Source organism: Lycium barbarum, chromosome 11, assembly GCF_019175385.1.
Source record: "Lycium barbarum isolate Lr01 chromosome 11, ASM1917538v2, whole genome shotgun sequence".
NCBI classification, from domain to species: domain Eukaryota; kingdom Viridiplantae; phylum Streptophyta; class Magnoliopsida; order Solanales; family Solanaceae; genus Lycium; species Lycium barbarum.
In genome coordinates, this window is record NC_083347.1 from 50,028,096 (window position 1) to 50,041,521 (window position 13,426).

A 13,426-nucleotide genomic window follows, 5' to 3' on the forward strand; every position below is an offset into this window, starting at 1 on the left:
TAGACAAACAGGCGGTCCAGCTCAGTAGGACTTCCACTCAGCGGTAGTCGGTGCGCTCCACTTGATCTGGAGTTGCAGTTTATTTTGATATGCCATTTTGAGATGTATATGTATATATATGGGTATGGCGGGGCCCTGTCCCGTCCTTTCTATATCTTTCTGTTCCATTAGAGGTATGTATGCAGTTGTATGTAGTTGGCATGTGATGTAGCCTTATCGGCTCCTATTCTTTTGTGCACAACTTATGTAGCGGCCTAGTCGGCTTGCACTGTTATATATATAGGCATAAATGGTTGATAGTTCTTGATGCATCGTTCTTGATGTTGTTCTTGTATGAGTCAATATAGCTCAGTTATAAGTTATGTATGGGCCACCCTATCCTTTAGTGAGCTCCAGGTATGAGAATAGGGGTGCTTGGTCAATAGAGGTCAAACACTCATCACGACTCATCGGTTGGGTCGTGACTAGGGGTGGGCGTTCGGTATTTTTAAATTTCGGGTTCGGTAATCGGTAATTGAAAGTAGATATCAAATACTGAACTTTCGAACTTCGGTTCGGTAATTCGGTAATCGGTAAATCAAATTTCAGTTCGGTACGGTATTCGGTAATACCATATTAAGTCGAGTTCACTGTATTACATCAATGGTTAGATAACAAGCACGAATTTGGGGTTTCTTAATTTTTTTAGCTGTAAATTTGGATACCCAGATTTGTGCATTTTGAATGAATATATATGATTAATAGTAACAGTTGATTTGGGGATTCAACTTTCAAGATTTGCTATGAGTAAAAATTCCATGTCCTTAAATGATGAAGTTGTATCACTAACACATAATTAGCAGCCTCCTCACTGTTTTAGTGCCTCTAAAGCTTAATATTTATACATTAAATAAGAAAAACAGGAAATTGAAATGCGAAACTCACTCATGGTTTTTCACTTTCAGTTGCCTTGGCCTGTTGGAACTACAGTTTTTGATAAATCATCTGCAACAATTATAAGATGTAAAAGATCAGAATAACAGGTTTTCGTTTTTCTCAACAATCAGTGCTCAAAATGCAATTAACATGATCTACGCTAACGGTTAATAATATAAGGGGAGCATGAGAACTTTCACTATCAAAGAAATGTATAAGCTAAGGACATGGGCTGATGGGCAGATTGCAGATGGGCTGGACTATTAATTTAATGGCCCTCTATTTAATAACTATTTCGGTATTCGGGAAATACCGAATTACCGAACTTATAATTACTGAATACCGAATACCGAAACCAAATATCGAACTTTTTAAATTTTATTACCGAAAATCGAAATACCGATACCGAAACCCTCGGTTCGGTTCGGTAATTCTATTTTTGGTGTTTTATGCCCAGCCCTAGTCGTGACACCACCTAACCGCTACGGAGGACTCGCTACAGCGGTACCACAACCACTGCAGCGGTCCATATTGACAAGTAGCTCGAATTTCTCCCACCAGTTTTCACTCAACATTATAATTATTCATCCGAGGCCCTATAGACGCAAACCAAAAATGCACATATACATAAAAACACGCTACAGACTCACCCGCAGCCTTAGAATTCCCAACGGTGGTTTAGTTTACTAAGTCACCCCCAACGGAAATAAAGACAAGTTTCAGACAATGCACAACACAACCAACACAAGTTTCAATTTTTAGTTTTCTAACTTTTTGAGTTCCCATTAAACTCATTTCTATTCTCGGGAAGGTACTAGCAATGGTAAAATGGTTCAAGCCCCCATAAAGACCTAGCGGGTCGTTACAACCGAGACAATATTATTTTATAAAGACCTCCTCCAACTACTTCTGCCTTTCTAGTATACCAAGCTTCATTGGTCTCGGTCAATTTGTCGAGGAGAGCACTCACCACATCATAAGAATTTATCCATAATGGACTCATCCGCAATATTATTAGCCACCGACTTGTTGACCGAGTCAAATGATCAATAGAATGTTTGGAGAAAAACACTATCGGGCAACCCGTGCTTTGGACAACTCTTGACTTTCTTTTTAAATCTAGTCCAAGCTTCATGTAGAGCCTCATTTGGAAGTTGACGAAATTTGTTGATTTCGTCACGGAGTTGCAACATCCAGGAAGGAGGCAAGAACTTCTTAAGGAAAGCTTATGTCAATTCCGCTCAAGTAGTGATAGACCCAGCCGGAAGATCATCCAACCAAGCGGTGGTGATAACGTCCAAATTCAATCCTTAAAGAGAAAGTGTACACGGTCCTCACAATATAATTTACCCAACTATGAGTCGGGATCGAATCCACAGGGAACAATATAAAGGAGGTTGTGAAAGTAAATGATTTATCACCAACTACGCTAAGCCAAACACTTTTTCAGTATTTGATTTTCTTGATTAAAAATTAACAAAGATAAAATTAAACTAGAAAGCGGGTAAAATGATCAATGGCCACTAGCATGGATACAAGGGACACTCAAGTAACGATCCTATATATTTAAGGATTTTACAACTAAGAGCAAATCTATGTTAATAGATAATGTTTTCTAAAATCTCATTTAAAGTCTTCCAACCAAATCAATGAATTTCACTCTAAGTTTTTCCAAGCCTTAGAGTGACTAAGCACAACCAATTGAATCTCAAGTTAACTTTCCTATTCCTAGCTTAAATTATTAGATGAAGTTTAAAGCCCCAAATTGTTGTTAATTAATCTTTCTCAACCTCAATTTTCCTCTTCCGAGCTCAAATCGAAGTAAATGGGTGGATCGTAGGGTTAGCTAATCCCTTAAGAAACATAAAAGAGCAAGATTAATTAAAGAAACAATGACCCACTTCATTAGAAATAAAAATCATTCAATACATGAGCATAACAAGAGTTTTAATCCAAAACTTGGACAATGAATATTTTCATAAACAAGACTCAAGTAATGGAATAGAGTACTACACACTTAGATATTCAATACATAATAAGGAATTGAAGAAATGAGTAAAAGAGTAAGAAATTTCTCATCAAAATCTTCAAATCTTCAATCCCCAAGTGTGGGTGTAAGAACCCTAGCTCTCCAAGGCTTGTATGAATGGCCAAAGATAAGAATAATTTCTCTCAAGTCATGCTATTATAGCTCCCCAATTTTCTCACATCAAAATATGACCAAAACAGCCTCAAAAATTTAGTTTTGCAGATCTGGCCAGTTTTTGCATTTTTAGCTCCTTTTTTTCGTTTTCTTCAATTTGAGCTCTTTTGACTTGTTTTTCACTTGATTTTTTTCTCATTACATCTCAATCATGTAAAACCTATAATGGAAGTAAACGATATGAAATGCACTATTTTCTCAATCAACCAAGTCAAAAGTCTAAGATTAAACATTTGCTTGCCTTCAAGCATATCAAAGGTTACAATTCCCTTCAAAGGACTCAACTCAATAGTGCACCAATATTATACTAAGTCAAAAAGTTCCACTTTAAGCACAAAACATGACTTTGATTGGTACCAACAATTAATCCAAAGCATATGATCACCAATAAAATCTTAAAAACTCAATTTTTATTTCAAGTGCTCAAACACCAAATTAATCAAAGTAGAAATTAAGTCAAGACTCTAAAGATTCAAAATTTGTCTCATTATCACAAAATAACTTTCTTTTGTTCATTCCTCTAAATTGAAAAATGAAACAAATTCACAACTCAAATTCTCATGTGACCTCACAATCAAGAGGGAATCTCAACTCATAAAATGCAATTTAAAACACAAATGGGATATCAAATGGAAAGAATTAACTCTCTCTCCCCCAAAGATGGTCAAATGCGCACAACTAGTACCATAGGCTTGCCCTTCATGTATTTCTCCACTAATGTATACACATTTAGTTCAAAATTAATTAGGACTTAAAGGGTTGTAAAGTAGGTCTTTGGTTAAGGTAGGGCACAATTTGGGTAAGAGTGACTCAAAATGTAACGACCCACCCAGTCGTTAATTAATACTTCACGAACCCGTGCTCTATCTAGGCCTACGATCTTAAATGGTAAGCCCTATGGGATGTTTAAAGGATTAATAGTGGGAACCCGTGCTCTTCCTTTAGTTTACATTTCACCCTTCCTTTTAATAAAAGACCCTCCAAGGATGCTATTAGGTCTTACATGGAGAAAAACCCTTAACAGCAAGAAAAAAAAAAAGGCTTCTCCAACATTCTCCACATCTTCCCCTTCAACTATCATATCTCATGGATTCGGATAAGGGCTAGGAGGGCGATTATTCTGTGGAAGTTTGAATAGCTGTTCGTCATCGAGGTAGGTTATGGTTTACTTGACTTAGACTTTGATTAGTGAATCATATTGTTACACCTCGCAAAATTTTCCGTTGATGCACAGTGAATACACTAACGAAGAGCACGAGGTATATGGTATTTAAATAAGTAAAGAATGACATTTGATGACCCTAATTAGGATTTCAAAGACATTCGAGGTAGGGGGAGAAAGTTTGCCAAGAGAAGGCAAGGCATACGATATGTATCGGAAAGGATTTACGAGTAACAAGTTAATGATGATTTAATGATGCTTTGAAGAAAGAGTTATAACGTCCCTTAGATTGTTAATGAGGTGTTAAACAATTGTTAAGAAGGTTCTATAAGGATTGGAGATCAAACGAGTCAACGAGATTAAGTTCGGAAGAACTGGGCATTATACGGCCCAACATATTGGCCGTATAAATTATATTGGCCGTATGTTTGGCTGTATAATCAGCCCAGATTAGCATCACTCACTGGACCAAAAGTATGACCAAACATACGGTCAGTATAATTTATACGAACGGTATGTTGGTCCGTAGATTTGGAGCGGGACAGATTTGAGTATTATTAATACGGGATCCAAGTTATTTCATTATATTTCCCTTTCACTCCCCTTCTCTCCAAAACATTTCTCCACACTTCTCCCACAAGAATTCATGAGACATTAGTGATCAACTTCATCAAACCAAGTGAATCAAGTGTAAGAAACCTATTAAGTTCATCCTAGACAAGGAATCCAAGTGAAGGTGAAACTAGGGTTTTGCTCAAGTGAAGTGTTTCTACCCAAGGTTCATTCCTACACCATTTAAGGTAAGTTTTATGGTATTTATATGTTGTTTAAGGTATTGAAAATTTGAAACACTTGGATTGTAGAATGATATAGAAAATGGGTCATAAATGTGGGAATAGTGTCATTTTTTAGTAATAGCTTGGATTGAGTCATGATTCTTGATGTGTTGTGATTATGGTTATGTTATAAATGCTGTTAAGAACATGGGATAGACATTGTATATGAATGAATGTAATCGTGTGCTATGACCATGGATATGGATGATTGGAAGTGAATTGAGAAGTAAGGATAATGTATGCGAATAAAGAGTATTGTTATGATATTGTGAATGTTATTATTGATGTTTGGGAGTTGATATATGATATGGAGGAAGTCGTATAAATAAAGGAGATGCTGTCCAATTTTCTCTATCCTTAGTCATGTATGCTAAGCTATCGATTTTCTAATGATAGTATAACTCTAATGAAAGTAGAAAGTGAGCATTGAAGGAGAACGTGCAAATGATAGAATAGTTGAACGAAGAGGCATGTAAGGCTAGCCCTTCTTTCATAAGGCATGGTTCTTTGGCCAAATATCTAATCTTCTATAAGCCTATGATGTCCTCCAAATGATGCTATCTTCAAAAGCTACTGAGCTCATGATTCTCGATATGTTATGATTGTACTAAATTCCTCATATGACGAGCAATCCTCTAAGGATAGATGTAATGAACGATGATAGTAGTGATGCTAAGGATGCTTATGAGCTTTTATGTATATGTGCCTATGTATGGCTATTGTGAAACCCCGAGCTTATATGGCCGGGTAGGATATATATATATTGCGCGCGCACCACTGCAGTTGGGTACGGACAACCCTGAGCCTTGGTAAGGCTAGGTATGTATGACCCTGAGCCTTGGTAGGGCCAGGTATGTATGACACCGAGCCTTGTCATGGCCGGGTATGTGAAACCACCGAACCTTCATGGTCGGGTATGCTATGTAAATGATATGTATATGAATATGAATCTGTATATGAATACGAAAATGAGTATGGATATGAATACGGATACGGATATGGATGTATGTATACAATCACGCATTAGAAATGAAAAGTCCCTATGAAAAGCAAGTAAGTGTTTGTGACGATGATACTACTATCTCCCATCCTATGCTATTTCTTATGTTGTCTATGATGCTTTCATAGTGATGTTGATCATGCTTTACATACTCAGTACATTCTTCGTACTGACGTCCTTTTGTTTGTGGACGCTGCGTCATGCCCGCAGGTGGCCAGGGAGACAGACTTGATCCATAGCTTTATTACTCAGGGACTACATAGCGGAGCTCCATTTCATTCGGAGTTACAGCTTTTGGTACTTATTCTTTTATGTACATATTTATGGGCATAGCGGGGTCCTGTCCCGCCTATATGATATGACATACTCTCTTTAGAGGCTCGTAGACATGTGTATATGGTTAGATGTATTTGGCCTTGTCGGCTAGTCTTGTGTACATTATTTTGTTAGCCTCGTTGGCTTATGTACATTGATATAAGCTGTTATTGACGGTGATATTTAAATATATGTATCGTTGCCCAATGGGATTATTATGAATAATGGATGGAAAATATGATTTAGCTATGTGGCTCACCTAGATGTAAATGTGAAAGTATGATAAGAGGTGCCCGGGTGGGTTAGCACCGAGTGCCCGTCGCGGCCCTCCGGTTGGGTCGTGACACATATATACGTATATAATTGACAGGAGAATGCATGATTAGGTCTTCGGACACGGAGTTTGAATGGATTTGTTCAGAATTTAGCGGAAGTTTATGTGTATATAGTAACTAGGGTAACAACGAGTATATAATTGGGTACTAAGTTCTACAATTGTTGATGTTTATGCGTTATGGGTAGGAAGTGATTATTGTCATTGTAAAAAAAAAAAGGGCTATCTCGTAGTTTAGAGTAATTATTCCCATATATATTTAATTCTCGCAGTTGTCTTTGAGTAAATTTGTAATATTCATTACGGCTGTCCATTCGTGTCAATAAAAATGGTTGCATTGGGTGAGTTGAAACGAAGGCATAATAGTGTATGCCGCCAAGGGCATGTTTTATGACAGTGATTCATTCATTAGCATAGTTGCATATATTTGCGTGTGATTATGGAACAAGGCATGGAGCGGAAAGTCTGAGTAAGCATTTGTTGTGTATCCGGTGTTTATGGCCGAGTTGGGTTGAATATGCGGTACTACTTGATAATCAATCATTGGAAGGAATGCGAAGAATAGATATATATACATACATGAACAAGCACATTTGACAGGGGGTAAGGATGTGACCTAGTTATGAGCTCGGGTTCGAGGAGTGGATCAGGAACGAGTGGTACATAGATACCATAGGTCCCCTGCAGGTCATGACTTCTAGGCAATGACACCAGTTAGCATGTGTGTACAGTGTGCATTTGGTCATTGCATTGCATTGCATTACATAACTTCATATCCTTATATTGCATGCTGTCATTCTATTACACTACCCTGTGCATCTCCTACAATTGTGTGGTACTTTCGGAGGGATTCTAATCATTCATAAAAGTGTTGGCTTAGGAATGAATTGTTAAGTTTCAGGGTTCTGCATTTAGTCTGATTGATTTGGAGAGTCCCAGTGTTGTTGGAAGTGTGATGAATGTGTTCCGTGGATGCGTCATACCCTAGCGAGTGAACCGGATAGAAGGCCCTAAGGCTAAAAATCAAGAAGTAGACATTAGTGTAACAAAGAGATAGGACTAAATTTTTTGGCCCTAAAGGAAGGACAGAATAGAACCACACTAGACTAGTCAAATAACCGATAATACTGTCAAAATATGAGAACCGAGATAACTAAAAGCTAGATAGGCGAGTTCGTTTGGGGTAACTTTCTATATCGGGAGTCCTGGGGGCATACGTTGACTTATCTGTTTATCTTATTGATTTTATATTGTGTTGCATGAACTAATCTTAGTCAACCTATGATGCTTACCAGTACGTGTGGTGTATTGATACTACTCTTACTACATCCTTTTGGGTGTAGATGTGTTGCAGGCTATAAGTTGAAGTTTCTCTTTGTGGATTCCCGGACATCTTCCTACAGCCTTGCTCATCTCATCCCAAGCAGAGGCCGTGTCGTTTATTTTGTTTATTCTTGTGTCATAGGAGCTCTTGTACCTGTCTAGACTAGATCCCGGGGATTTTTTAGTTTTCTTGTATCAATAACAGAGTCATCACGAGTATTTACCTTTAATTTGTGATCGTTAAGTATTTTGTTGTTAATAAAACTGTTTGACTATTGGGTTGGTTGGTAAGGGTTCGCCTATTGGATAGTAATACGATAGATGCCCGCACGGCCCGTAAGTTGGGTCGTGACACAAAACCTCCCTAAGCACTACAATTTGCAACAATCAAAACACACTTCCTTTCAAACTTTTCCACCCTTTTCTTCATTTTTCATTTCACCAACTACTCTTCCCTTAATTCACAACTCTTTATTATTCATTTTGTTCGTTTTTTTTTTTTCAAAATAACAAGGAAGTTTCCAATTTTTTATTTCTATTCTACTACTTCAATTTTTTTTCCACCTTTTCACCTTTAAAGTAACTCCCATACCACAATTTTTTTCAACCATCACCCCCAAATTTAGGCTTTTAGCCTATGTTTGCACTTTCAAAGTACTTAGGGAGGTAGGATGCCAAGAGATGGATCAATTGAAGAACAAAAGGATAAAACTTATAATATGGTTGTCAAAGAAAAGGTTAAAAGCTATAAGGGGGTTGACTAGGGAAAATATGCATGCGTAGAAAATTTAATGCACAAAAAGGGTCCAAGGAAAGCCTAACATCATTTTTCAAACCAAGTGTAGCCTAGGATTTCGTCTTGAAACACATTCCGGGCAAGTTCTAAACCACAAGATATGCAAAAGAACTCACAAATAAACCTCACCACACATGGCACATGAAAACTCAAGTGAAATATGCATCCCAAATCCAATTGAACCAAATGAACTCAAAGAAAGTCACTTATAGTCCAAAGAGACCATTTAGTGAACAAAAGAGCCAAACGTGAATCTAAAAGTCACAACAAGAATTCTTTCTTTAATCATTTTTCTTTCTCAAAAATCAAGAATTCATATGCCAAGGTTTAAATAAGTTGGTACTAAGCAAGCCAAAAATTAGCCAAGGGGAAAAAATCACATCCCAACACCACTTTTACTCCTAAACTACCTAAAACTCACTTCTACACCTAACCTACAAGGCTTATTTCCCATAAGAAAGTGTCCAAGTCTTTATCATAGGGACAAGCTGACTCAAAATTACCTAAAAATACCGGGTTCAAACAACATTAGCATCCTCGAAAAATGAACCACTGCAAAGAAAAGCCAAGGATATTGCTAATACACGATAAACATGGGCATAAAAAAAAAAAAACTAGCATACCATACTAATATAAGAGTGTCACGTCAAAATCAAAATGTCAAAACAAAAGAGTTAATCTACCAAATCCATAAAATTTGTCAAGCCACAATCAATATGAATATCATTCAACATTTAAGCTCCTTCCCCAAGTTAAAGTGTTGTCTTGTCCTCAAGGCAACTAAACAATAAAGGCAAAGCAAGAGGGACTCCCTGAAAAGATGGTGTCATTAAGCCAGAGCATAAGGGCGAGCTAGAAGCCATTTTGTGTTAGAGATTACATAGCCCAAATAAATATTCCATAGCCAAGCTCATTTTATTTTTCTCTGATAACAGCAAAACAGAGTGGTGAATTTTTCTTTGATAACAGCAAAACAGAATGGTGAATGCATCAAGTTTTTTTTTTCTTATACCTAAAGTCCACCACACATTTAGCATTGCAAACAACTTTTTAAAAGCTCACTAATTCGTACATAATCATACAAAAAAACTATTGCCATTCAGCTACAAAAAATTTCAAGCCCAAATAGTTCTAAAGTTCAAGCATTTAACATCAAAGGAAAAATCACAGAATATTTGGTTCATTTTAGTACCAATGAAAAATGTTGCTGCCTACCAAAATTCACCGCCACTTCCATCCATCACGAGATTTACAATAGCTCCGAACTCCCTCTCGGACCAAAACCACACACCAAAACTTACTTATATACATCTCCTAATGTTGCTCGGTTACTCAGACTTCACCGGCGAATAAATTTTCCTCTCAGACAATTTATCGAACAAGGCATGTGCATCACTTTGAGTAAGCTCTTTGTGGTGATATGGTAATTGAATTAGCCTCCCAAAAAATGGAATTATAGTTCAATCATCATTATTTCATCTCAACCAGCCAGCAACAAGAATTTCACAGTTTGAGCTCTCAAACTCCACATCAAAAGACACAGGAAAAGAAAAAAAGATAACAAAATAAAAAAAACTTCTACAAGAGAAAGTGAGGGAGAGAGGGGGAAGAGGATAGATATCAGAGGTCAGCAGAGAAAGAAGAAGAGAAGAAATGAGGGGTGAGAGACTTACATGGGCTGGACTGAAGCTTGTAGCGTGCATCGAGGTAGTTTGGTGGGGAGTCATATTTTATTTTAACTGAAGGACCAAAAATGGGTTGTGTTGTAATGTATTAAAACTGAAATTTCACTTTACCTGAAATGTGCTTTCTATAACCAAGGTCCCCAGAAGTGCACTCTACCCTTAAAACTTTTGTCCAGCAAATTTTCTTTTCTTGAGATGAAGCAGTTTTCCTATTTTACAACTTTGCAGTCATTGTAGCATGCTTGACTCGTGCACTGCTCAATACCTTAATGTGACCATACCACCTCCAAACTTAGTAAAAATTGTAGACTGATAAAAATAATGAAAGGAACTTATCTAAACTTTAAAATTGAAAACAATTAAGAAAATATGGGTTGCCTCCGATAGAGCGCCACATTTAACGTCGAGGCACGTCGTGTGTTAACTTTTCCCTCCATTTGGAGGATATAAATTTTTGCCCCAACTTTGAATCAAGATTACGATGACGCTCATGGGGCGGTGGTAGAAAAGCAAAGAGGCCAACTTTCAGGTGTCGCATCTTGTACTTTTTGGCCTTTAAGTGAGGGATGTCATTTTGTCTTCTTGGCATAGCAAACTTTAAAATAAAAACGTCTTGTTCTTCACCTCCAAAATTCTCCATAGGTTCGGTTAGTTCAATTTCCATATCATCCAGTAAGCACAATGTCGAAAAATGGTTTGAATGCGGTCTAAGACACTCCATTTTTAAACTTGCTCTATCTTTGATATTCTCACCCCCAAATGAACTAGAGTCAATTTAAATATTTTCCATGACACCGATTGACTCTAATTCCCTTTCTTCTTTGGCATCTCCAATAAGCATGGATTCGGTTGGAGTGTGTTCAATTCTTGATTCCTCATTTTCATGATTGGCCTCCAACATAGGCATTATCTTCTTATATTGAGCATTTGAGAGTTCATCTTGATATTGTTCAAATGCCCATGTAAGATTTTTGTGTTCATTCATCAATCCATTTTGGAGACTAGTTTCCAAGTACTCCTCCATGTATTTTTGTTTTTCATTTCCTCCTTCAAGTAGGCATTCCGTCATGAGCTTAAACTCTCCATTTTGACCAATATCAACTTCTTCCACTTCCATATCCCTATCAATGTCACAACACAAAAAAGAATCGTCATAGTGGGGGTTCGGGGAAGGGAAGGACACATAAGCACAATTAGCCAAATGACCATTTTGACCTCTACATCTATCACATATGCTCCACTCAAGGGTTCGAGATTGTGCGTACAATCCCCCTCCCCCCCCCCCCCCCCCCCCGGGAGACTTTAAACAAGTTTGCCAAGAGTGGGTCCTCCACAATAAGGACATGGGTCATCAAAGTATGAACAACTACCATCCGATCCATTTTCATGGAATGATGCCATTTAAACGCACAAAAGTAAAATAAAATAATTACACAAATATTCACAAGTTTGGACTAAAGAAAGTTAGCTTATTACCCAAACTAGCCTAAATACGCCAAATTGTTCCCTGTCAACGGCGCCAAAATATAACGTCCAAATCTACTCCTCAAAGAGAAAGTATACACGGTCGCTGCAATATAATTTACCCAACTATGAGTCGGGGTTGAATCCACAGAGAACAATATAAAGGCGGTTGTGAAAGTAAAGGATTTATCACCAACTACGCTAAGCCAAACACTTTTTTAATATTTGATTTTCTTGATTTAAAAACTAACAAAGATAAAATTAAACTAGAAAGTGCATAAAATTACCAATGGCCACAAGCATGGATACAAGGGACTCTCAAGTAACGATCCTATATATTTAACGATTTTACAACTAAGAGAAAGTCTATGTTAATAGATAATGTTTTCTAAAATATCATTGAAAGTCTTTCAACCAAATCAATGAATTTCACTCTAAGATTTTCCAAGCCTTAGAGTGTGATATTAAGCACAACCAATTGAATCTCAAGCTAACTTTCCTATTCCTAGCTCAAATTATTAGATGAGGTTTAAAGCCCCAAATTATTGTTAATTAATCTTTCTCAACCTTAATTTTACTCTTCCGAGCTCAAATCGAAGTAAATGGGTGGGTCTTAGGGTTAGCTAATCCCTTAATAAACATGAAAGAATAAGATTAATTAAAGAAACAGTGACCCACTTCATTAGAATGAAAAATCATTCAATACATGAGCATAACAAGAGTTTTAATCCAAAACTTGGACAATGAATATTTTCATAAACAAGATTCAAGTAATGGAATAGAGTAGTACACACTTAGATATTCAATATATAATAAGGAATTGAATAAATGTGTAAGTAATTTTGCATCAAAGTCTTCAAATCTTCAATCCCCAAGTATGGGTGTAAGAACCCTAGCTCTCTAATACTTGTATGAATGGCCAAAGATGAGAATTGCTCTCAAGTCATGCTCTTATAGCTCCTCAATTTTCCCACATCAAAATATGACCAAAACAGCCTCAAAAATTCAGTTTTGCAAATCTGGCCCATTTTTGCATTTTAGCCCCTTTTTCGTTTTCTTCAATTTGAGCTCTTTTGACTTGTGTTTCACTTGATTTCTTTCCGATTACATCTCAGTCATGTAAAACCTATAAAATTAAAGTAAACGATATTACATGTATCATTTTCTCGATCAAACAAATCAAGTCTAAGATTAAAGAAGAGATAACTTGGTATTTTACCAACTCATCAGGTGGCCTCCCCCTGTGAGAGAGAACGGGCCTCAACTTCACCATGTCGCTTGAGACGTTTGGATGCACGTTGGTGTTACACACCCCAAGAAAGTCCTTAAGGTGCCTATTCGGGTCATCAATGGGTATACCTCTGAATAGTCCCTCAGTGTTGAGCAGGTGCAA

The 13,426-nt window shown here is 37.1% G+C and overlaps 1 long non-coding RNA gene across 1 annotated transcript in view; it reads right to left on the reverse strand.

Annotated features, from left to right (window-relative positions):
- LOC132617611 (uncharacterized) overlaps positions 1-10,839 on the reverse strand; it is a 51,136-nt gene extending 40,297 nt beyond the window's left edge. The window contains exons 1-2 of the long non-coding RNA XR_009573801.1: positions 10,558-10,839; positions 925-984 (exon numbers count right to left, since the gene is read on the reverse strand). This is a non-coding gene — a long non-coding RNA (uncharacterized LOC132617611). The remainder of the gene's footprint in view (positions 1-924; positions 985-10,557) is intronic.
- Between the last annotated feature and the right edge of the window lie 2,587 nt (positions 10,840-13,426).